Raw genomic sequence first — 25,386 nt, 5'->3', positions numbered from 1 at the left:
CAAAGCTCATTGAATAAAGTCAAAGCTAATGAAAATGTGCGAAGCAGCACGACTAAGAAGGTGCAAAGAATTTGCGAAAGAGAGAGAAGAAACATTCTTTTTTTTTTCATACAAAACTTGGAACGGAGGACCCATTGAAATGTAATTCTTTCTTTAAGAAATATCCCACTTTGCCTTTTCCTTTGAATTAAAGATCGAGATGACGTATCCAAAAGAAGAAGAAGGAGGGAAAGTCTACTTAATTCCCCTTAGGACAAAAAGAAGATCTTCCAAAACCTCGTCCTCAGTGATGGACTCATTTGCTTATTTATGATCCGGTTGGATGGAAGCGCTCCCTAGGACCATTTGAAAATGAACAATTGAATGAGGTTCATAAGTTTAGAAGAAGTTTGAAAGAAAAATCAGATAAAATGAACATCTCCTCTCTCCTTTAGCAAATTCTTTGCTCCTTCGATTATTCTTTAAGCCTATGGATCAAATCAGTGGAATGAACAAGTCCTTTGCCTTTAGACTCCTAACTATGGAGTCCGATGCTCAATGAACAAGGGAGGAAATGCCTCGACCAGGAAGTTTATGATTGAAAGTTGAAGACGAAGTCACTGCCTTTCTTGTAGGATTTCTTCAATATCATGATATGGATCTCAGGATTTCTTTGAATTATATGTTATTTTTAAAGGAATTCCATCCACTCAACTTGAGAGTTTCCTTATTCCAATGCACTCCTCTCAAATTCTTTGAGCCTCTTAAATCGGGAAAGCCTGATTCTTCCTTTCTACCCACATTCAAAGGTTTAGCCGTCATGTCATCATGGCGCTTCGGGGAGAGTCGAAAGGTTAGGTCACACCTCTCTTAGGAGATCTTTTTCTCCTATTTTTGCTATCTCTATTACCCAACCAAGGAAAATAGTCGAGGCACAATTAACGAAAGGGCTAGAGTATGGCCCAGATCTACTGTATGTAGTAGTTCTAATTGAGTCTGAAGTAAAGGACAACAAAAGAAAAAGAAAGCTCCAAATGAGTTGACCTTTGATCGACAGTTTCTTGATGCAGCTCTTGCTTTTCTTGCAGAGGCTTTAAGTTTTCGATTTGACTTCTTCCCTTACTTAGAGATGTGAATTAGGAGCGTGCTATAGAGACTAGAGGTAACTCAAAGCCCTCTCGGATGAGGCAGTCGGTCAGATGAAAGAGATCTTTCAGAAGATGTAGTTGTAGCAGCTCTTTCTGTCGCTGAAGTCGTTGAAGTCATTGACTAAAGCTTAAGGAAATAAGATAGCGAACTCAATCAATGATATTTCCAATCTCAACAATGAACAAAGATTCATTCTCCCTTCCAATCGTTTGCCCTATGCCACTTTAAGAGTCGCTAGTGCTCCAGGCTTCGTAAGTAACCTCAGAAGAACGACTTTAAGGCTCCAAAGGACCTCAATGAACAAGGGGAGGAGTACTCAAATATTCGAGTATTCTACTTAAAAGTCCAAAAGGTTTGAATTGCAAGGCTCGATTGAAAGGAGAGGCAATGGAAGAAAGAAAAGAGATGAATGAACAAAGGCTAGACTGAAAGTAGAGGAAGGCCTAGCGAAGCAAAGCACATTTCTCTAAGAAAATTAGAGAAAACGAGTTAAGACTCCTAACGGAGGGAGCAAAGCGCAAAGAAAAGGACTTCTAAGATAGGGGAGCGGCAAAGCACGAAGCGACTGCCCATGTAACGGTAAAGAGCACAAATCGACAAAGGAGTCCTTCTCCGAACTTATATCTTGTGCTTCTCATCTCAACAAGAGAAAAAAGATCATCTTTCTTAACTACTTTTGAATTATGAGATCTGAACACCTACTTAAAGGAAGAAAAGGCTAGAAGCGACTTAACAAGAGGAGCCCACTCCAAAGTCAGAAGAATTGAAAGCGAAGCGACTGACCGATGTTCTTGGTAGGAACAAGGCTTAAAGAATTTGAGAGGAAGGGATCGATTGAAAGGAGAGGAGGAGTTGTTTTCATAGAATAAATAAGGGTCCATCTGAAGGACTCAGAAATCCACATTAACATTAAGACCTCTTCCTAATCTTTGATTTATGGTAGTCCCTAAAATTTCAAACCTTTTTTCCTTGTCCCGCTCTATCTTTTGCCTGAAATTCATGTATAAGGCTTTCCTTCATATTCAACCGTCTCAATGAACATGAGTATGTGGAATTTGGAGTGGTCTCATTGATAAGGACATATTACATATTCACCTTCGGATACCAAGGTTAGGACTTTGAAAGCAAAAGCTCAAAGAATTTGAGACGAGACTGAAAGGATCAAAGAATTTGAGAAGAGTCTGAAAGCGAATTCCTTATTCTTCAAATTAGAAGGAGCCCTTGATTAGAAAGAACCATTAGATTTAGACGAATTTGAGGAAGAAAGAAAGCCACTAAAAACCTACACCCTACGATAATAAAAGGATCAATGAACAAAGGCTTTTAGTGGTCATTTTGACTAGTCTTTTAGTGGAATGAGGACTGAGGCTCGATTGAAAGGCGAGGATCAAAGAATTTGAGAAAGGTGAGGAGTTGAAGGGTTAAAAGAATATTGAAGAAGAAAGGCTAAAAAGAAAGAGAAGGCTCTCGACTAAATCAATGAACAAAGTCAAAGAATTCTAGAAGCTCATTGGATAATGAGAGACTGGAATATACTCCTTCAGAGGGGTCCAGGTGACTTGTTCATTCCACTAATATGGTAAGGAGGATGAATGAATATGAGTTCCTTTGTCATTCGACTAGAAAAATCATGAATTCCACTTAAAGGACTCCGAAGGAGCAAAGAATTTGCAAAAGGAGAGGCTCTGTAGGAGTTGAAAGCGAATTCCTTCCTTATCCAATTATAAGGAGCACATTAATAAAATAACTTAACCCAAAACAATAGGCTGTGAAGCAGCTCGACTAAGAAGGAGAGGATCAAATGAGAAGAATTTGAAAGTGAATTTCTTATTCTTCCATATAGAAGGATCCCTTAGATTTGAAATAACTCGACTTAAAACGATAAGAATCAAAGAATTTGAGAAGAATTTGAAAGGGAATTCCTTATTCTTCAAATTAGAAAGAGCCCTTAGATTAATAACTCGACTTAAAATGAAAGGATCAAAGAATTATCGAAGAATTTGAAAGCGAAAGTCCTTACCATTATTTTTAAAAGGAGTGTAACAAAGTGAATAAAGGGTGAAAAGAATAGTGAAGAACGTACAAAGAGAGGTTGAATGAATATGAGTTCCTTTGATCCATTGATGAATATGGATATAAACAAGTCCTTTGGAAATTCTTTACTTTTAATGGAGGCTCATCTCCTGACAATTGAGCCGCTTTCGATCTTGATAAAGAAAAAAAGAAGGAAAGTGGTTTCAGGCTATTCGCTATGCTTCCGCTATGGAGAAAGAAAGGCTCCATAAGACAGGAATTTTGTAGTTTCCGCTCCTCTGAAAGATAGGAGAAAGAAAGAAAATCAATTATATAAAGATTCCATAAAAAGAGGATAAAATACCTGAATTACAGAGTTCAATCAGCCAATCTGGAAGAAAGAAGCCGATCTTGCACAAGTCGATCTTGCAGTTTTAACCTGAATTACAAAGTTCAATCAGCCAATCGAGGAAAAGTGGAATAAAAACCTCATCTAGAGCTTGATTTTTCTAGAGCGCAATCTACTCCTTTGGCCTTCCTCTCTTTTCTAGAAAGTCCACTAGTAGCTCTATCATTGATATTCCTTGCATCTTCATGCGCTGTGAGTCCTTTTATAGGTTAATATGGATAGTCCTTCAGACTGAACCCTTTCTAAATTATCGTAATTGAACTCAAAGAAATTCAGCCATGAAGAAGGTTTTTCTCACTACACGAGTTAGAATTGCCTAACCACCTACTCTATATCTAAAAGAGAGAGGGATTTCGCCTCTTGCTCTATCGAGCTAACCAAACCAGGGCAGATGAGCGTATATTGAAAGAAATATATAATGTTAAAACTAGCTTTATGTGCATTTGACCGCAGAGTGAGAAATGGCCCTTAGTTTTGAAAAGAGGAAGATTCCACCAAAAGGGTTTTCGCAGGTCTTCTTTCATTATTTTTTTCTTCATGAATAGCAAATATCATGCCTCAACCCTTGAAAGATCTCTCTTATGCTCTTTTTATCTTATTAGTGTGAATATATTTGATTATTGTGTGAGAAGGATATCTAAAGGTAATGTCTTTGGAATGATTTTCACTTTTCCTATTATCAAAAAATGAGAAAAATGACCTTTTTGAGTGTCCGATTGATGTCATGTCTGGCAAGTGGTCAAACCTATATAGAGAAATAGTCTCACGAAATCCTATCAAAAATCAAAAGAAGAGTCTCAAAGTTGAAATCTTTAAGAGCCTATCAAAATGAGACTCAAACTAAAATTATCAAAGAAGAGTTTCAAAGCCAAAATCTTAAAGAGCCGTCAGCCTATCAAATTGATACTTAAAACCCAAAAAAGTGAATGACCGACTTTGGCTTGTGTGTAACCCTTTTCTATATCAATTGGTCAGTGGATCCGTAGATCCATAATTTTTTTTTCACTCCAAAAAGTCTAAATTATGGTAAACTAAAGGGACAAAGTCAGTGGATCCGTTGATTCATGTTTTTTTTTTCTTTTTTTCGCTTCTAAAAGTATGAATTATTTTAAAACAAAAGGACGAAGTCGGTGGATCCCTCTTATTTGTTGATTTCTGCAAGATCATCTGATTTTTCACTTTCTATCCTCTTCTTGAAAGCAAGGGTCATGTTCATGTGAGAATCCTAGGAAGATATCGAGGTCTTCCCTTAAAGATAGAAAATCGTCACATTCGAGCAATTTAGCATATATTCTTGGATTCTCTTTTTCTTGATTTTCGGGGTTTCTAGCGGTTTTAAGGTTTTTGTAAGTTCGAAAGCCTTTGCCTTTAGCAGAATTTCATTTAGTGGAACTTGTCCCCATACTAGGATCGTTTATCCTCTTTGGTTACGTACCCGCAGAGGGTTCTCCATGCCTTTTGAAAGGAAACGAAGCATTGCCTTTCCTTCTTGATAGAAAGCATATGGATGCAACGAAAAATAGGAACGAAAGAATTACTCTATATGTAACTAAACATTTTAGTGATTAACATGCTTAAGACTACCTTAATTACACTAATTAGGGTTAAAATAAATTCTTACCTTTGAAGCTGTTCATGACTTCTCTAAAACTTCTCACAATCACGAACCAGAACCACTAGTGTTGACCCACTATTCTCCAGACTTAGAACCGGGTTATAAGACCCGTTAAGTGAAGGAATTTGAGAAAAGATATAGAAATTGAGGATGAGATTAGGTTGAAATTTTAGAGAAAAAAATGGTTTATTTTGTAATTCAAAATTATAAAATTGGTAAAAACATTTCTTCAATATGAAAAATACCCTATTTATAGACTAATTACATGCAAAATTGCATGTAATTAATTTATTAAATCTCAACACCTAATAATCCACTAACAATTAGTGGTAGGGGTGTAAACGGGTTGGGTTGGGTTGGGTTGAGGGACATTTCCAACCCAACCCATATTTTTGGGTTGGTTGAGTTGACAACCCGAATAACCCATATTATATTCCTAACCCAACCCAACCCAACCCTTAAATTATGGGTTGGGTTGTCGGGTTGTATTATTATTTTTTTATTCTTGATGTTTGTACGATTTAAAATTGTTGTACAATGTCGATAAACACTCATATCCAAAGTTTCAAACATCTATAAATTCAAAGTTTCAAATATCCATAAAAGTTCAACATTTTAAACATTATCCATAAATATTAGATAAATAATAAAATATCTATATATAAATATAAATAAATATGTATAAAAATTATTAATTTGGGTTGGTTGGGTTGACCCGAATTTTTCAACCCCCAACCCGAGACCCAACCCAACCCGAAAAAAATCAAAATTTTCAACCCAACCCAACCTATATTTTAAACTAACCCAACCCAACCCATACAATATGGGTTGGGTAGTCTGAGTTATCGTGTTGTTCGGGTTATTCTTACACCCCTAATTAGTGGAACTTAGTGGGCTAGGTGTTTACATTTCATGTAGCCACCTATCCCACTAAGTGCTAGTGGGATTATCCAACAAAACATACTCCTACAAATCCTAGTGCATAAACTTCGTAGATCTAAACTATTTAGGTGACCTTCAAACACTTTGCCGTGAAGGACTTTGTAAACCAAAACAGCCATGATTTGCTAAACAAGTATCAGGTTTAGGAACTGATTCTATGAAAGAGAATATATATAAGGGATGAGACGATTCAGAGATTTGTCATATCCCAGGGTTGGGATATCTGCTTTAGTTGAAGCTATTGTTACAACTGATATGCGACAGTAAAGAAGGCTCCGTGGATTGTGTAGTACTAATGCGAAGTAGGATTGGGGAAGAGTTCCTATCTAGTTGCTTAAAAGAGCTGAAATAGGCGAAAGGAAAGAAAAACGATGTCCCACTCTGTGGTCTTGATCTTTGACTTTAGGATTGACACCCTTCCATCCGTACAAAGACTCTAACAAATGATGAACTAAAGGGAGGATTCTTGCTGAACTAAAGGGAGGATTCTTGCTTTGTCTTTCTCCTCGAATGGAAGTATGTTATAAGCCTAGATTTCCCCTTTCGGAACAAGAAGAGTGAAATGAGACTTATTATCTTTAGTTTCGTGTAGTAGTTTAGCTATGGTTCAATCCTGGGACTTCATCTCTTATAATAAATGAAATTAGAGAAGAACAAATTAACTGAACTCAAAGAATTGCTTTCTCGAATTAGAACATTGTTCATAGGTCGAAATAATAGGGGGAATTTCAGCCTATCGTACAAAGTTGATCTACCCCTACCCCCTCGACTTAGACCAACAAATATTTGTAAGACCTCATTTTCTATGCAACAGAAGTACGCACTAACACACCTTCTCTTGATGAATGGGCGTAGGGAGATGAGACTTTCTAATGACAAAAACTGAGCTTTGCCTGAATAGAAGGATATTTGGATTTCTGCCTATGTAATGAAAGAGAAGTTTCCCCTGAGGAAGAAAGAAGGTCAACAACTAGTCATATTGTTAAAAGATGATAGCCTTGGAAGGCCTTTTTCAGTGGAAAGTAAAAGAAAGGTAGAAAGAAGAAAGGCATTATTCCTTCATTGTCAACTAAATTACTCTTGTTGTGGGAAATATACCATATTCACTTTTGATGGGTCCTTCATTCGAAGGACCCAAAAATCCATATTAACCTATTCTATATAACCTTTGAATAAATCCTCCATCAAATATTAGTGGAATTCACAAGTCCGAAGAATAGGTCCGAAGTCACTTGAGGAATGAACAAGTCCTCCGCTTTTAGACTTCTAAAAAAGTAGTCCGGTAAAAAAAAAATAAAGGCCAAAAACCAAAGGCGCAAAGAATTTACGTAGAAGAAGTCCCATGAAATTAGTTGCACTCTTTTTAAGAAGATAAGGACTTTCGCTTTCAAATTCTTCTCTCTCATTACATTGAGCCTCTCCTTCTTAGTCGAGCTGCTTCGAACCTTTCAATCTCAAATTCTGAAAAATCTTCTTCTCAAATTCTTTGTTCCTTCTCAAATTCTTTGCACCTCTCCTTGAAGATGAATGTGGATTGAATAAGGATCCATCAGTAGGTTATGAAATATCTTGACTAATAAGGCTCCGTTAGGAGTTGAAAGAAAAGTCCTTATCCCTTATTCGATGAAGGAGCCCTTTATTTTTTGAAAGAACTCGACTCCAAATGATAAGGATCAAAGAATTTGAGAATAATTTGAGAGTGAAAGTCATTGTTCCTTATTTATCGCCCTTCAAAATTAAAATAACTTGACTCAAAACAAAAAAGAGAGGTTCAAAGAATTTGAAATCGAAACTCCTTCCTTATCCCTTAGGATTAAGCGTGCAACGAAAGAAATCTAATTAATTAATTAGGCCTATTAAAAGGCAAACTTTCAGTCGATTCTCAAACCTTGTGAATTGAGGACCTTTGTTTTTGCTTCTACGTCTGAGTCTTCAGACTCCTAACTACGACCTTTCTCCATATTTAGTAGCCCAATTTGCACTCCTTAACAATCGGTTCGCTTCGTGCCTTACTCCACCTATTGACTTGTTTATATCCAATCCTTATTAATGAGACCTGTGGATCAAATGGAAAGCGACAACTTTTATGGAATTTATGTGTCCTTCGGACTACTCCTCCTTAGTTGCACTTCTGTCTCAACCGTTTTCATTAATTCAGTCTTGCCTCAAATTCAAAATTCAATTGCTTCGATCATTCTTCTCAACTCCTACAGAGTGCTTCAAAGGAGTCATGAAATTCCATTCAAATACCTTGACTGAAAAGTGTGAAGCAACTCGATTAAGAAGGAGAGGCGAAAAGAATTTGTGTTGAACTCGGCGAGGTTAGAAAGAAGAGGCAGAATAGAAGTTGAGACTCCCATGAAGCAGTGCAAAGCAACTCGACTAAGAAGGAGAGACTGAGTAGAAGCAAAGAATTTTTGAGTGAGGTTAAGAAGGAAAAGTAAGAGATTGATTCTTTGCTCCTTCAAAGGAGTCCAAGTATAGAGATGGAATATGAACCTCTCCTTTCAGTCGACACCTCCGCTAAGAGCAAAGAATTTGTGAAAAACCATTAAAAGACTAGTCCTTCGAACGGGCCTCCAGATTTGAGAGTCCTTCAAACTAATTAAGCTACGTATAACAAAAAACAAAGGTCCAATGTTCAAAGTAGAGAGAGAAACTAAAAGTCTCTTCTCTTATCTTATGGGTATGGAGCCACCGTCACTTTCATCAGCGTGCCATTAGAACCAAGTCTCTATCTAGTTAATGGCGGTAGGTTGAGACACTGTTTTTCAACAGCCACCCAAGACCTCGATCTCTGGCCTCTAGAAACAGCCTACCGATGATGCCCGTTTACAACGATGTCCCTAGTTGCGATCTTTTGGTTTCAGGCATACACCGTTTTCATCAATCAATATATGAGAAAAGCAAACCTTCCCCCACTAGCTGAAGAGTAGCGACTTCATCTACTGCATGGAAAGTTTAAAAGATAGAGCTACCAGTTCCCCTTAGAGCGTAGCAACTTCATCTACTCCTTGGACTAAATCTACTGCTTGGAAAGATAGACTACCAGTTTTCCCCTTGGAGTAGCAACTGAATCTGCTTCTTAGAAAGATAGATTTACCCCAGAAAGGTAGTTCCCCTTGAAGCATCCCAGAAAGTTAGTTCCCCTTTGAGGTAGCGAGTTCAGTAGTAGTTCCCCTTCCTATTTGCTTGTGTTTCTGATGGAGGAGCAAAGAATTTGCGGGGGGACCCTTTTTCGAAGATGATGGAAGAAACATCCCTTGATGGAGCGAAGCAAAAAAAGTATGTCAATGTTCGCGATAGCAACCTCGGAGTGTTGTGACTAAATGAGATTATTTAAGTCAGTCTTCCTTCTTATTCCCGATTGAGGTGGAGGAGCAAAGAATTTGCGGAGGGGCCCTCTTTCGGTGATGGAAACATACCCTTCCCTTGGTGGAGCGATGCAGAAAAAGTCTTAAAATTGGAGCGATAGCGACCCCGGAGTGTAGCGAATGAATCTGCTTTTGAAGCTGAATCTACTTGCCTGGCTCTGACTGAATCAACTTGGCTTGGAGAGATAGATACCTCAGAGCGTAGCTACTTCAGTAGTAGTTCCCCTTGGAGTGTAGCAACTGAATCAGACTATTTAAGTCAGTATTCCTTCTTGTTTCAAATGAAAGGGAGGACAGGTGACCGGGGGAGCATGTCTCCAGATGGCTAACTAGCCAACTTATTTAATGAATACACCAAACAAAGGCTTCATAAGGCGTGAAGCGAAGCAACTGTTAAGGAGTGCAAGTTGATACATTAACTTTTTCCTCTGCTACATAAATTTTTTAAGATAGCTACCCCACCTGGAAAAGGAGCTAGCGACTTCATCTACCTTTGAAAATGAATCAATTTTCTTGGATGATGCCCTTAAAACTGAATCAGCTTTTCCATAGCGTAGCGACTAAATCTGCTTGGATCTCCTGCTTGGATTGCCTTAGAGAAAGAGCGTAGCGATTAAATTTTCTTGGATCTCCATGGAGCGATAGCTACCCTGTAGCGGAGCAACTTCGTTATACAGTTTGAGAGTTTTTCCTTGCTACGCTTCAAATGTTCCAAGTGAAGCCATCGCTACGCTACCCTTCTGGTGTCTGCTCCTCCGTTGGTGGAAATAAGCTTCCTGTGTCCTCTCCCCTAGAAAGGGAAAAAGAAAGCTGAAAAACAAATCAAAACAAAGGTGCAGATTAGTTTCATTAGTGAATTTGAGACAAGATTGAAAGGTTCGAAGCAGCTTGACTAAGAAGAAGAGGATCAAAGGAGAAGGAGAGGCTCAATGTAATATGAAAGTTGAGAAGAATTTGAAAGGAGCCCTTAGATTAATAGAAGAAGGTTATGCCACGCTGAAAAACATCAAACCCACGGAGCGGGTGAAGCCACCATAAAAGGGAGAAGCCACCGACCGAGAATTGGGCCTATCCAAATTAGCCAGGCCAAATCCTATTCATATATGGTGAAGCCACCGTTTCGCTATCCGCTACGCTGAAAGAGTTGGCGGTTGTTCGCTACTACGGGGTAGCTATCTCAAAAAGAAAATTTAGTTACGAGGTAGCTATCTTTCCAAGAAAATTCAGTCGCTACCCTCCAAATATAAATATGTTTTAGATAAATAGCAAGTAGTTTTAGGCTATCCGCTCTAGGATAGCTATCTTTCCAAGCAGATTTAGTCACTACGCTCCGCTAAAGTAGTTTAAGGCTATCCGCTACGCTCCAATAAAGGGATAAATATCCGATAGTTCTGGATCAAAATCAAGTGGTTTAAGGCTGTCCGCTCTGGGGTAGTTGTCTCTCTAAGCAAAGTAGATTCAGTCACTACACTACGGATAAATATCAATTAGTTCCCCGAATAAATAAAAGAGAATAAAAGAGAAAGTGGTTTCAACATTACGCTTCGGCTCCATCTCCGCTTTGGGGTAGCTATCTTTCCAAGCAGATTCAGTCGCTACGCTCCTCCAGATATTTATGGTTCCACTTCCAATTTGAACTTTAGGGCAAAGCCACACAAAGCAACCAGATTGATATTGATATCGCCGACAATGAAAAGCTAGACGTATGGCAAGACCTCTTTCTTAACTTAGTGAGGAAAAAGACTCAAGGCAATAGCGAACGTGTCCAAAAGAAAGTACAAAATTTTTGTACAAAACAACATACATTCTTGATTGATGGCAATGATTGATGGTAGCTGTCAACCACTTGATTTCAGCTACACAGGTTATTAAATAACTCAACTGAAAGGTGCGAAGCAACTCGACTAAGAAGGAGAGGATGAAAGGAGAAGGAGAGGCTCCGTAGGAGCAAAGAATTTGCGAAGGAGATGTTCAAAGCTCATTGAACTTGAGTGAGATTAGGAAGGAGAGGCAGAGTAAGCGCAAAGCGAAGCAACTGTTAAGGAGTGCAAGTTGAGCTACTAAATATGAGAAGAATTTTAGCTTTTCATTCCACTCATTCAATGCCTGAGGACGAACGTAGGATGACTTTCCTTCCTTTCATTCTGATTTTTCTTCCTTATAATGAAAACCATAGAGCCATAATTGGAGTGGATTCAAAATAAACAAGTCTGATAGGTCAGAATGACCTTTTTGATCCATATAAATCTATGGATAGATCGGACTCATGAATTCAAAAACTTCTATAGCAGAGTAGTCTTGTCTTCTTTTTCTTCTTTTATTTCCTTAGATCTTCTGCTTCTGTTGTTGGACCTCTTGATTCCAACACTTAGTAAGCTAGGCCAAGTCCTCTTGTATAGGTTGGAGCTTCGAAGTGGACTGATTATTAGAGAGAAAGGGCTTTTGAACTAGTAGCTAATTTAAGTCTTTGAGACCCCATAACATAAGAAAGTCATGGAGTGCATAAGCCTCCTTAGCGATAGGAGCTACTTTCTGGTGATATTTGAATAAGCAAGTAGGGGGTAGTAACTAAAGAGGTAGCGAGACTGACCGCAATTGTAGGAACAGGTTGACTTTCTTTCATTTTGGTTATGGGGAAAGTGCAAGTCCTTTCATTTAGTACGAGATTGTTGAACACCTCGCGGTGCTTACACTTTTTGCCTATCGAAGTGATGTTCAAAAACCTCGTCCAAGAACTTGTATATAAAAGGATTTCCCGTGGCCCAGCGATTCTTCCATACCAACTTTGCTGCTTGGCGCTGCTATTGGCACAACAACCGATACACCATAGGTTGGCCCAACCTAGTCCTTTCATAATAGGGTTGTCTCCTCGTAGTTCTCCCTTTCACACCAATGGTAGATATAAACTGAACTATCTCATGACGTTTTAAACTCGACTCACGTACCACTTTCATCGGTGAACAACCGAACCCTTGGAACCTTCTTTGACCCGAAAATGTGATGAGTCAACATCAAGGTGCTAAACAAATCTGTCAATAAGAGCTCTTAGGAGTCATCAGCCTGTTATCCTTGACGTACCTTTGATCCATTGAGTAAGAGCCCTTCCACACGGAACTCTCGGATCACTATGGTTGACTTTTATCTCTGTTCAACCAATCGATCTCACAAGTAGAATCTGAGCTTGAGCCTACCTTCGTATACCTTCATTACTCTTTAGAAGGCATTCGTCCCATATAAACTACCTACCTTGCAATGTCCCACCCCCGACAAGCTCGGTGTGGTAGTTCAGCATTCTTAGATGAAATAGTGCTCTTTCAGGATTGGTCGTTGTGTGTCACCACCACCACCTATCCTACACATTTGGTCAAGGTTGTCATTGCAAAGCTATAGTGAAGGTGCATGGAGTCTTACCGTCTAACCGTTGGTACTCTGCATCTTCACGAAGAATTCAATTTCACCAGGTCCATGTCGGAGACAACGACGCATTCGTCACACCATTCGTGCAAGTCACTACTTATACGATAAGGAATTTCGCTACCTTAAGACAGTTAGAGTTACTGTTGTCGTTTACTGGGGCTTCTATTCAAAGCTTATCATACTTTTCCTTTCGACCTTCCAACACTGAGCAGATGTCAAACTCTATACATCGTGTTACCACTTAGCAAAGTCCTGTGTTTTTAATAAACAGTTGTTACCCCCCTAGTATTTGCCGCTTCCTAAGAAAAAGATAGGAGAGCACCCCTTCTCCCGAAGTTACGGGGTCATTTTACTGAGTTTCTTCGACATGGTTCTCTCAAGAGCCCTAGTATACTCTACTTGTTCACCTATGTCGGTTTGGAGTACAGTCAATTCACCAGGAGGATCGCCCTCCCAAAAAGAAGTTTTTTCCTGGAAGTTGAAACCTTGTTCACTATGACAAGAGTTGCGACTATAACAAACTCACGAGTATGGCGGTACACTCTTTCGAGACCCCTACTCAAAGGCAAACACTGGAATTAGAAAGGCTTGTACACTCATGAGGCTAAACGAGACATTCAAAAACGAAAGCGAACACTCTCAAGTGCTAAGAAAGGTGTCAGCAGGTGTGTAGAGCCGGAGCCCACCTCGCCAGTTGAGCCGAGTTAAAGACCTCTTCAGAGTCAAAGCCTTTAGATAACAAAAAAGGTGTCCACCCCCCACGAGTGGTTGCCAAACAAATATGTGAGTTTTGCCTTTCAGTCGTGCCAGTCACATAGGGCGCCCAAACCAGGTTGAGTTAGAAAGGCTTTGATGACTCAAGGTGAATCCCACGAAGTGGGAAAGTAGAGTGAAGGGAAGAAGGGGCTGTAGTCAAAGCTACTCGTCACTTTCGTGTACCCATCGAATGGTGACCCTTTCGGGGGTTTCTTAAAGATCGATTCACTCTACGTAGATTGACTGAATGCAAAAAGCCTTCCACTAGCAGGCGATCGTGTTTTTCATAGGATTTCTCATTACTCATGTTAGCATTCTCACTTTTGATATTTCCAAGTCTTGTCACCAAAAGCCTTACCTGATTATCAAAACGTCTCGCTACTAACACTTGAAAGCTGCTTTTAAGGTCTCATCCCTTCGATGACACTTGAAATTTTCATTGCCATGGAGCTAGACTAGTGAGCTATTATGCTTTCTTTAAAGGATAGCTGCTTTCAAGCCCACATCCTGGTTGTCATCGCTCGAGAACTTTCTTTTCCACTAAGTGATTGCTTAGGGACCTTAGCGTACGATCTAGGCTGTTTCCCTTTCGACTTTGGATCTTAGCACCATAAAAGTCTGTCTGTACAAACAATTTAGGCCTATATTTAGAGTTTCCTTGAAATAGATTTTACGAAAAACCAGCTATATTCGATCTTAGTTAGCCTTTCACCCCTAGCCATAAGTCATCTCCATATTTTTCCACATACGTGGGTTCGATCCTCCAAGGCCTGTTAGAGCTCTCTTCAACCTGCTTATGGCTAGATCAATCGGTTTTGGGTCAAATAGGAAGAACAAGAATCTTCCACTTCTGGAAAGCCCCTAAACCTAATGGCTTAAACTGCAGTTCCCATTTTCTCGCTGACCCATCATGCAAAAGGTACGCCGTTAGAGTAAGAAAACTTTAGAAGAATTGAAAGTCCAGGCTTGTCGCTCTTTCGACTAATTGAAAGCATCAGATCTCAGGTTCTCTATTACACTCCCTAAATAGGGTTCTTTTCACCTTTCCCTTACCGTACTTGTACGCTATCAGTCATTGAGGGTGGTCCCCCTTTCTCGCGTAAAAGCAATTAGGATTCGAACACGCCACGTTTGACTGGGAAGGATCCAACCATGGGAATGAATCTACAGGGCTATCACCTTCTTTGGTCAGATCTTCCAACCTTTTCACAACTCAAATTATTTGACCCTTGACCTCGTATGAAAGGTCAAACGGATTGTTGGTTTTTCCATCATCCAATCCACAATAAATCGAATGAAACCTGACAAAAAAGAAAAAGAAGTTCACGTTCACACTTTGCTTAGGAACTCGCTCGACCCCATGGAGCGGTTCGAAGAAGATCAACTTCAGTCAATGAACAAAGCATCATTTTTCTTTTTGTGAAAACCCCCAATTCGCTCTTGCTCATCGCTACTAATGGGGTCTCGATTGATTTCCCTTTCTTTAGCTACTAAGATGTTTCAGTTTGCTAAGTTTGAAGAGTCCAAACAGCGTAGACTAGCCTTAGAGCTTGGACACGATTTCCCTATCGACGGTCCATGGATCACAGACGAGATCTCCCCATGGCCTTTCACCTCTGAAAGCACCTTCCCTTCTCAATACCCAGGCATCCATCCAATGCATTCTTTTCTATACAATAGGGTAGATTTTTTTTTAAAAAAAAAAACACTAAGAAAATCTTAAATGACTTTAAGAAAATAAACCTGGTAAGAAAAGAAAGCACTACGCCTCTGAAGGCGCAAAGCGGAGCGACTCAAATAAAATTATTGGGAACTTGTCTTATTCTTATAGGCTTTCCCTGTATATATGTTGTTAATAAAACCAAGCACAATGAGCTCATGAACGAGAATTCAAGAATCCACTTGTAAATTTCTTTGCCCTTCTATGATCATTCTTCTCGTCCTCTCCTTCACTTAAGCATAGAAGGAGGAGTTTTCTCCCTTTCACTAAAAGGAGATAGAAGAACGATAGTCCAATTATAAGGGGTCCAGACTTGGTGAATAGAATCAGCTTAGAGAAGAAAGTCCCAGTAAATAGAGAAAGAAGAAAGGTCGACGAGAAATCAGTCATGAACGAGTTTACTAATCGAGCATCTAAAACTTGAACGACTATTAAGACAACTAAGACTACTTCCTTTGAAACCTAGCCCGCAATTGGTCTTGCAACCGCTCCGCTTCTTTACTGCTACTTGATTCTGAATTTCTTTCATGCTTTCTTCGTTTAGGGAATCAAAGAGAATAAAAGATTATTGATTGAGTGCATTAACCTTTTTCAATGTATAAGAAAGAAGATCCCTTCTTCAAGCTTTTCTCTTGCTGGCACACCCAAGTCCTAACGAAGAGACCTTTCAGAAACAAATAGTTGAATAAGGGAAAGGTAGGCTGAAACTGCTCGCGGCTCTCGAACCCTTCGATATGATTCATGGTGATTGGGGCCTTCGTTCTGACGATCTGAGTGCACGAGGAAATCACCCTAATACCAAACAAATCAGTATGGATTTCTTTCTGAGTAGTTCACAGGTCTTGGCTGATCGTGGAGACCTTATTCGTTGATTCTAGTATCAATCTTGCTTACGCATCAAAGTTAGTAATGACCTTACCAGGAAAAGGAACCCCGTGTTTACATATTGAACCAAGCACACTCGCGAGATGGCTAAATTTGCTTGCGGCTTAAAAGGAGAAAATCCTGGTCGAAAGAAAGAGAAATGAGCCAATTGGCCTTACTAGAGATAGGGGAAGATAGACATCAGCGGCTTAACGACTGGAAGCACTCGCCCCTGCTAACTCCTTCCCTGAGGAAACTCTGGAAAGTTGTTGCACTCGTTTCCCTTATTTAAGGATAATAGGGGAAAAAGATTTCCAAACAATGGACTTACCAACAAGTTCAGAGGAATGGTCAACGTCGACTCCTCTTCTGAAACCTCTCGAGACTATGCTCTTTTCGGACGAGATAAGTTAGGCTGCCCAACTACGAGGCATTGGGATCGCTTAGTCAAGCTAGAGATAATGCCCTTTTTCGTTCTTCTTCTCTTTATCATCACGAAGTTCGATCACTAGATGACTACTTTTCTGGCTGGTCTTGAAGTTGAAAAAGTCGTTTTTGTTCTTGCCTTAGTTTAGATTATGAATTCACTCATATTCCCAACTCATTAACCATAATTGAAGAATCTTGGAACTCGCTTTAAAGCATAAACCAAGGATGAACAAGAATTGTATTATAATGATCAAAGATTACTGACCGAAAAGTATAAACATGCCAAAGAACTACTAGACATCTAAAAGTGGACGAGAGGCTCGACTCGTTCATGCACTCGAGCCTTTATACGTCTAAGACTATGTTCCAATGACTAAAATTGCAAAATCTCACACACACCTCTCTAGCTATCTATTCGGGTATGAATACCGCTACATGGGCTTCCACTGATGTCGATCGATCACTTGAAACTGGGACGAATTAGAATGGATGTGTGCCCTTGTTGATTGCCGCAGTTGACTCAAGAGCTGGATTTCCTACTTTCATTCTACCGCTACCGCTACGTGGGCGCCTATTGGTTTGGATCTTCTTTTTCACTATACTCCTATTGTGAAGTTTAGTTTCTTTGGTTTAGTTTTATCTAGATTGGTTTAGTGAATCTAGATTGGAACTGTTGTCCTTTCTCTTTTATCAAGGAATGAATCTAGCTATCTTGCTTAACAACTAAAGCTAGGGTTGTAGAGGAATCAAAATGATTCGTACTTATTTTAGGTCATGACTTTCCAATGCTCTATCTCCTTTCCCATAGAGAATCTCACTATTGATTCATTGGCAAAAAATGGTATGTTTCAACGAACATTCTTTGAGTATTTTTCATTGATGGCCTAAATGCTATTTGCCTTTTACTTCCTATAGGATATCCTGCTTTATGCTCCTTTCATTCAATATTCTTTGAATCTTCTTTTTGTTCATTTCGATAAATCGAATTTGACCACTTCTCTTCTGACAACAACTTTCGTAACAACCCAATCCTTGATCTCACTATGCTTAAAACATGCAATTGGAATTGGCTCTTTCCCCCTTTCATTTCAGGCACGGACTAGAGTTTGTTTTTGATAATAGGTGAACATATCTCACTAATACGATTGAAGCCATAAATATGGACACGCTACACGCTAGGGGACTGCTGGGCAAGGGCTTTTCTATGGTCAACAATCGGGCTTCATGCCATCATCCCTGAATTTTGACTATGCATGCTTGCTCTTCGTACGGTGAAGTTCCTTGTAGCAAAAGGTCAATATTCTTTGAACCTTGCTCCTTTAAGAGTTTCGGGAAATCGACAAGTACCAACTAGAAAGTGAAAGTGGAATGGGACATAAGAAAAGAAACTTCAGTTCCATTAGGCTTTCGTATTATTTTGAGGTTTAGAAGGGGAAGAGAAAGTCAATGGAAGTCCAATGGAGCGGGGAGGTTTTCATTGAAAGGAATCAAAATTAGTCAATGAACAAGGCTCGACTGAAAGGACAGAGCTAAAAAGGTTTGGATCTAGAGTGAACGGTCTGGTAGAAAAGAAGTCAATGAACAAGGCTCCGTAGGAGTTAAGAGTCCGGAGGCGCAAAGCGAAACGACTGTGAAAGAGCCCTTATATTTAGAAATAACTCGACTCAAAATAATAAGGAGAGGCCCCGTTAAGAGTTGAAAGCGAGGTTCTTATCCCTTATTCTGTGAAGGAGCCCTTTATTTTTTGAAATAACTCGACTCAAAATATAAGGAGAGGTTCAAAGAATTTGAAGCAAATTCCTTATTCTGCCACTTAAAAGGAGAGCATTAATGGAATAACTCAACTCAAAACAATAGGTTGTGAAGCAACTCGACTAAGAAGGAGAGGATAAAATGAGAAGCTCATTGAATAAAGACTTATCCTTATCATTAAAAGGAGTGCAACACAGTGAATAAAGGGTGAAAAATATATTGAAGAACAAAGAGAAGCTCCTTAACAGGAGTGCAACTAAGGACTTCTAATTAAGCTACAGAGGATGACAGATAAATGAATATGTCCTTGTTCATCTCAAAATCTTTAACCTTTATAATTTGATGAAATCCATATTTACCTCCGTCTTATTGATAAGGACACTAAAAAAAATAGGCTTTGAACAATGTAGATGTATCAAAGATGGAACTAATAGGCTAAAAAAGAATGATGAGGGCTCGACTGAAAGGAGAGGGTTCCATATATATTAGCTTTCCATTTGATCCACTAAGTCAAAGAGGGAACTAGAAGAATTTGAGGAGAGAAGGCCAAAAACTTTCTACAAAGGCAGACTGCCAAGGTGGGATGTTGAGTTGCTATCATTTGCCATGGAATACCCATAGTACTCATTCATAGATTCAATGCCTGGGAACTCTTTGCTAAGTTTAGTCAAAAGTCTAATATAGCAAGGATAAAGAAATCCAAGAATCAGCTTATTTGGAAAGGAAACTAGCTAGGCCTTTCACGGATAAACACAGACATCTAAGTCAAAGGGAAAAGGGTTATCAGCCATGTTCATGGCTCATCTGATCTCATTCATGGATTCAAACCCTAGAACTACAGGTGGAAATAGATGAAAGAAATGCCTATCCTCTCCCAACGACAACTGAGTGACTTGAACACGGGGACGAGACCAACTTCAGCTTCTTCAACGACTTCCTTATTCCCATCCCAAAGAAGAAAACCTAGGATCTTGATCACCACTCCCTCTCATCCGTGCGGTCTATTTCTTCAAGTTTGAGATCTACTAATTCATCTTTAGATATTATGTCCACTGAAAGCTGCAACCTCGACAGGGGCGAGGATTGATTCCTCGCCTGCTGACTCAGTAATGAACACTAATGAAAGCAGAGATTCAACTCAAATTCTTTGAACCTCCGCCCCTAGGTTTGATCTTTCCTACTCTTTGTTTATCTCGCCTCTCCTTCATTATCTTTAAGTTAGGCCTTCACATTCCCGATTTTAGAACTAAAAAGCGACTGAAGCCTTATTCATACCGACCGACAGGTAGCTCTCGTAGCCTCTTTGCCTGCCTCTGACCCCTCATCTAGAGCTTTTGATTTCTCTATATGAACTTCATGTGCTATTACTAGAAAACAGGTAGAACTACCTATCCTTTCTGGTCTTTTTTTTTTCTATTCAATAGATCTTCTTTAGAACTAGAAAGAAGAAAATGAACAAGGCTTAATGAAATATGAGTTCTCATTCTCTTTTTCTTCGTATCAAGATCAATGAACGAGGTCAATGAACAAGGCTCAAAGAATGTTCGTCTTTTCGCTTATAAATCAGTACCATGGATTGAAGGAGAAGGTCGAAAGAAAGAGGCTAGCAAGTACCAAGACAAAAGTCAATTGGCCTTACTGGATGAAAGCCTTTCATGCCCTTTGAAACTCACGAAGGACGATGAAAAGAAAGGAAAAATCTCATCCATCAGGAATGAGATCACGTGTGGGTGATTGTGGGTTCACATCCTCAGCGAGCGAGTTTAGTTTCTCAGTCTCTTTTCTCTTATTCCTTCTTTTCGATCAGGAAAAATCTCATCCATCAGGAAAAATCGAATGTTTCTTATATAAAGATCACACAATTCCCCAAACAAAGAGACAAAGGAAAGTCAACCAAAGAGGCACCTACAAGGTAGAAAGTCCCTACCTGAATCTGATCTTAAAGAAGAAAGAAGGTAATCAACGAGAGGAAGTACCCCATTGGCGGCTCTTCCACTTACTCCGCGGTTGTAGCATCCCTACCAGTGGCCTCTCTTGCTGTGGCTCTTCTTCTTGTTCGCTCGGAAAGCTCTAGATATAGATCAAGGCTTTTAGCCTAACTTTAAATGAGAAATCCTAGGATTTCTGCTATGTCCGTAAATTGAGAAAGAAGACTGACGCCTTTTCTCGTATTAGCCCATTCAAGAAAGGAAAGGACTTCTTGTACATGGAAGAATCTAATCTCAAACTCCAAAACCATGTAGTGGGCTCATGAGTGACTTAGACCTAGACTGTCTCCTTCATATTACCTGAATTTATAGAATGAATTGGGATTAGAATGAGTGAAATCGCATGCTTTCTTCTTTGATAATGCATTTTTGAGTTCGATGTGAATGAGTGAACGTGCTAGTTGAGAATGAATGTCAAGCAGGCTTTCTTCGTTCGAATTGAAAGAAAAGCCATATCTCAATTGGGAATGAAACTGACATTTCCTTTCCTCATAATTCAATCTTGAGTTCTTCGATTGAAGGATAAGGCAAAGAGTGGAAGAGCTTTGTTGTAGAGGGGAGGAAGGGATGGATAATAGCTCTACAACAAGAGGGGAGACCAGTAGAAAACTCCTAGAAAGTGAAACTAGAATTCTCACATAAGAAAAGAAAGTTCAAGGTTTAAAGTCAGATCCACTAACAAGAAAATTAAGCTTCTTTTTTTATGCCAAGAAGAAAGCCCACTCCGCGGATTACTAGTAACTTAAAGGACTTAAATTCTTCTCAACTCCTTCATAGCCTTCTTATGGGCTCCACTCCATACACAAGTCGGCTAATATATAAGATGAAATTCGAATTCTCATTGATTCTATTTATACGTTATATTCGTTATGTTGAATAGAATGCAAGAAGAAGAGCGACCGCAACTACAACCACTTCTTTTTTCGAAAACCTCATAGTCTTTCGCGTATTATGAATCTGAAACTGAGTAAATGGTCAAACTCTTTTATAACTCAATACGGGGCATCCTGGTAGTTGCATGGGGCACCACATGAGAATGAATTATTGACTTTTCTCCTTTCACTCGAAAACTCAGGAAAGTAGTTCCACCCCTTCGTACTTCAATTTGAACTAATTTCATCTCTTTTGGTAGGAGAAGTTCGTGTGGATGGATTGATCAGACGTCTAGTCATTGAATAGAAAATCAAACCCTAAAATAGCACATTTACGCATCTAGGTTTATGGGCAAGACGCCTCGTACTTCTCCTTCGCTTATGGCTCGGGGTTGAATTACCCTTTTGATGTAAGGATCGTTACTTCAAGGGCTCTGGCTTTTGCCTCTCTTCTTTAGTATTCTTCGCTCCATAGGGAACTTTTCCTTATTATCGGATTGCTCGAACTTATTCTTCTTCTTCCTTATTACCTTTTTTTTATTTTATAATAGAAAACCTTGAAATTCAAATCGTAGAGCTCCAACCAAGAACATCGATAAGTCCCAAAGGTCCGGAGGCTCGAAGAATTTGAGGCAAGACTGAAAGTTGTGAAGTAGCTCAACTAAGAAGGAGAGGCAAAAAGAATTTGCAAGGAGAGGCTCAATGCAGTATGAGTTGCGGGCAAAGAAACATTCGATTTTGATTGAACTTTCTAGTTGGTACTAACCTAAAAGAAGCAACTTGACTCGCTAATAATTTTTTGGGTGAATCTAATAGGGCGGTGAATGAAACTGCTTCACTTAACTGCTTTTGGAAAGAATTGTGCTAGTGCATTGATAAAGAAAATCAAGAAAGAACGAGTGTCGCTACTGGCTACCGACCTGGAAGGGATCTTGGACAAGACGGTGATTGATAAGCTATTGATGGTGCAACCCAGAAGATAACAAGCTTAACCTATTGATCTTACCCCTGCCCCATTGCTTTTAACTAGCCTAAGCAAGCGATTAGCAGCTCTAAGCGGTATATATGCCTAGATTAGGACTAGCTGCTTATGCGAGAATACACACCAGACCACCAATTCCTGCTCTGTCGACGATAAATCTATTTTCAAGTCTTATTAGAAGGAGCTTTCCTTTATCAAGTGCTAAAAAAAATTCTTGGTAGAAAGGTAGAATTCAGACCAATCAAATGAGTATAGAATGAAAGAGACTTGAAGCAATGTATTTGAGTACGATATCGAAAGGAAGACGTAGTTCCTTCTTCTAACTTCTCATAAGATAATCAATGAAAGTCAAGTTATCCTTCTAATACAATAATCCAAGATCTGGTTTGGTTTTGTACTTAGATTTTGTCATCTCTATTTTCTTTTTGTTCTCGATCCTTCCTTCTTTGTTGGGTTAGTTCTCTTGCTTCCTAACTTGTTGAAGAGAAGGTGTTCATGAAAGCACGGGTACTCGGAAAGGTTTTCCTTCAACAACTTTTTTTCACAAATTCATATGGATTTTAGAGTCCTTCGGACAGATAGTAGGTTGTTTAGCTAAGGAGGTAGGGAAGGGTTCACAGAAGGAAAGAGCGGCGGAGTAGGCGTGAAGCAAAATGATTGTGAAGGAGCTCTTATATTTAAAAATAACTCAACTCCAAACAATAAGGATCAAAGAATTTGAAAGCAAAACTCCTTATGTATTCCTTATTAAGATTATGAGTGCAACGAAAGAAATCCATATTAACATTAGGCCTCTCAACTCCTAGGAGCCTTGTTCATTGATTATGAATACATTATATTCTGAAGAATCGCTTTTCAACAAAGCTACTAAACCTACTTAAGGATCAATGCAATTATAAGGGATCCAGATGCATCAAAATACAATTCCTTCTTGCGTAGTGCTTCCTTTAGATGGGTTGATTTATGGAACTGATTGTTATGGATCGGCCTCAATGAACAAAGCCAATGAAATGAAAATAGAGCGAACCATCAGATTGAGTGGAATTTATGATCCTAGGCTTTCTATTCCATGTTCAGTAGCGGAGTAGTCTTCTCTTCTTCTTCTTCTTCCTATGCCTTTATCCTCTTTCTTTGCCTTTTTATTCCGTCCTACAGATAGGCTTTCTTCTTTATAGTACTCCGAGCAAGAAAAATCTTCTTTAAACCTTTCAAATTCTTTGAGCCTCCGAAGGAGTAGTCTTCAAACTTTCGTCTTTTTTTCGCTACGTGGCTTTCAAAGAAAAGCATGAACATCTAGGCTTTCTCTTTTTGAAGTGCTCACATCGAAAAGTTAACAAGAGGGAAGACACACATGCTTGACCCACAAGTCGAATCGCATGCCCACGTAGCAGTTTGAATAGATTGAGTTTATGAGGGGGAGGCATAAAGGCTTAGGGTTTCAGGAATGAATTAAAGGACGCTATACTGGTCACTTCATACATGGTAGGTATATTATGCTATCATATCATCGGGATCGCTTAATGGATCTCTCATGCTTTAATGCTCCCACAGATGTCTAAAGAAAGAGGCCTGGCAAAAACAAAGGCGCAAAGAATCTGCGAATAAAGTCATTAAAAGAATAGTCCTTCGGATGACTCGACCCTTTATTCATTAAGGCAGTTTGAGCTAAAGGTTTCATTTCCATTTCAAACTCAAGAAAAGAAAGCCTAAAAATGAAATCAAAGGCTCGACAGAAAGATGCGAAGCTGCTCGACGAAGAAGTAAAGGAGGAAAGAATTTGCGAGAAGAAGTCCTTGAATTTCAAGGAATTAAAAACAAGATAATAAAAAGAATCAGAGTTCCCGCTCCGTCTTCCTTACTTGAATATAAACACTTCTACATACTAGAAAGAGGATCATATTCTTTTTTGTTGTCGCTCCGCTTCTTTACTGAAGTTTCCTTTGAGGTCCTACTAAGCAAGCTATAGACTTTCTCTTTCTTTAGAGTCTTTCTTTATCCTCTTCTCTTTCTTCCAAATAGTAGGTTCTCTGATCTAGGATAGGCTTTCTCCATCTTAGTAGGCTCTGAAGGCTCCCATAAATCAGTGGTTAGGAGTCTTGTCTCCTTCATCTTCCTTATATCTTTTTCTTCCTTGAACTAAAAACCTTTTATCCTTCTGTTTCCTTTAAGCCCTTTTAGTAGGTTCCTCTCTTTTATAGTCTTCTGACTTTGATACATAATTATATGAGTCCGACTATCCACTTTGGAATGTCTGCATTTGAAGCTTAATCATGAGTGAAGTTACTCAGTCCAAAGCTACTGAGATCTCCACTCTGCAGTTTGATCTTTTTCCTTTGAAACTGGGCCATGCTTCCCCCTTCCGACCGAGCACCTATGGTTCACTTTGTGATAGCTGCTTCTTAGAGTTAGTCGATTACCCTTGATCAGAATCAGACTCTTTCCCTTGTCGAGACTGGTCTTTCACCATGAACTTGTCCAACTAGGATAACCTAATGAATTGGGATCCTAAGATAAACTGATTCCCTTTCTCCTTTGAATAAGAATATGAACCACCCACCCATCTGCTCCCACGGGGCAGTTAAATGTGAAAAAGCCCATTCTGCAGTTTGAGGCATAGGCGAGATGAAAGAAAAGGTGTGTTTTTGGTTCCCCATCTGAGATTTCCTACTACGTGGTTAAATGCTGAATGAGCAGAAGCCTCCTATTCGGGTAATTCAAGTAATTTCAAAAGAAGCCAACCAACCCCACCCACCAATGCTGACATCCTATAATTAGATCGAGTGGGCACTTTCATTGCTTCAAACTCATCCCACTACGGAGATCCATTAAATAGCAACGGGGAAGGAAGTCTCCCTTTGCCCAGCAACTCCACCAGGAAGAGATAAAGATACTTAAGGACGGAACAAGTTCAAAGTCATCCTCCTCAGATAGGAAAGTCAGTCTTGGGTCTACGACTATGCCTTTATCATCTAGAAAGGGAGATCGTGATCATTTTCCTAAAAATCGGTCTTTTGGGCTAGAAATGTACGATTTCCCACTTTGAAAACCCATGATGCACGTTGAAAACAACTAGAATCAGTGAATATTACCTCTGAGGCTGAAAGAGGTGGAAGGCATATGCCAGA

This window comes from Cucumis melo, chromosome 11 (genome assembly GCF_025177605.1).
Source record: "Cucumis melo cultivar AY chromosome 11, USDA_Cmelo_AY_1.0, whole genome shotgun sequence".
In the NCBI taxonomy this organism is placed as follows: domain Eukaryota; kingdom Viridiplantae; phylum Streptophyta; class Magnoliopsida; order Cucurbitales; family Cucurbitaceae; genus Cucumis; species Cucumis melo.
Note: the sequence above shows the minus strand (reverse complement) of the source record.